Here is a 1,468-nt window from a genome sequence, read left to right as displayed (position 1 = left end):
CTTTCCAACTGTCTGTATCACCGTGCGGGAATTCAGAGCTGGCGGCATCGTCACGCTGTGGTGTAGACTGAGCCTGAACGGTACAGCTGCATGGTGCTGGCCAGGCCCAGGGGGATGCTGCAGGGTTTCAATCTTTTAAAGGAAAAAAAATAAAGTCCTTTCTGCATCCTTTTAGTCTGAGAAACTTCCGAAGAGCGGAGCATCTTGCACCCACAACTCCAGCCTCTCTGGTGAAGTTTGGTGCTGGGGGGAGGCAGGGGTTTCGAGCAAGGGGCTGAGCATGAAGTAAGTGCCAGATACTCTGCAACATCTGACCAGATGTGGAGGCTTGGCCACCCCCTCCTTCTGACTCCCCTGATGCTGGCCAGGGAAGGAGAGGGTAAAGGCCAGTCATGCATGGCAGAGTGCTTACTCATTTTCCCAGGAACTGGCCTAGATGTGCTGCTCACTGTCTCCAAAGCTATTTATCATGTTATTTACTGCTTGGGCCTTATCAGATGCTTGGCATGACCTTGGTGCTACTGCAGGATGAGCTCTTGCCCGTTGACAGAGCCGTGTCCCTCACTGCTAGTACTTGCTCAAACCAGCAATAAAGCCAGCACTCCCAAAAGCCATCCCCCTCCACTCTGCAGGACTGAACACCTGCCTTGGTGGCAGCCATTGATGGGCTGAGTCAGGCTTTGGGCTGGGCCATGGCTGCTGAGCAGAGCTGCTGCCTGTCCTTTGCCCTGTCCAGGGCACAATGTTATCTCACTGCTCTCCACCACTCCTTCATCTCCCTGGGAGATGAAATAGTAAGAGAAGAAATAGTAATTTTTTAAAAAGCAAACAAAAAGAGATACCAAGTGGAACTAAAGCCAGATGAGACTTACTGAAGGTCAAATTCTTGCTACACTGCTACGTTCTGGGTGTTCAGAGGTGAGGGACCAGAAATTCTTTTCCATCCCAGTCCTCCCAGCCTGGCCCCAGGCAGCAAAGAGCCAAAGAAGAGGAGGATGGGTTGCCAGGGCTGAGAAGTTGCCCATTTCATGCTGGCATATCAGCCTGGTGTTAAAAATTACCATTATATCAGCCAGGCTTTGCTTCTGAGAAAAACATTTTCAATCTCTTGGTAAAGCAAAATAAGGAGGACAGGAAGTGCATTGGTCCAGTTCTGCATCTGCTTCCTCCATGGTGGCACCACCCTTAAAGGGCAAATCTCACTTTAAAGGACTGGACAAAATGCAGCTGTGGTTTAGAAAGGAAGGGCAGCAGCCACATCCCATCAGTCACGTCCATCTTTTTATCAGCATTTAATTCCTTGTGGGGCTGTATGTACACACAGTAGAGCTTTTCCTTCTCCAAAGTAATGCCTTGGTCTGATGGCCGAGTCAGGGCATCGCCTGCTCCAGCAAGCACATCCCTCCCTCCCACTCCATTTTTCCATGGGTTTGAGTCACCTCTGGTCCCCTTGTTGGGTGATGATGTG

The sequence above is a fragment of the Gallinula chloropus genome (genome assembly GCF_964237585.1).
Source record: "Gallinula chloropus genome assembly, chromosome: Z".
NCBI classification, from domain to species: domain Eukaryota; kingdom Metazoa; phylum Chordata; class Aves; order Gruiformes; family Rallidae; genus Gallinula; species Gallinula chloropus.
This window is presented reverse-complemented; position numbering follows the sequence as displayed.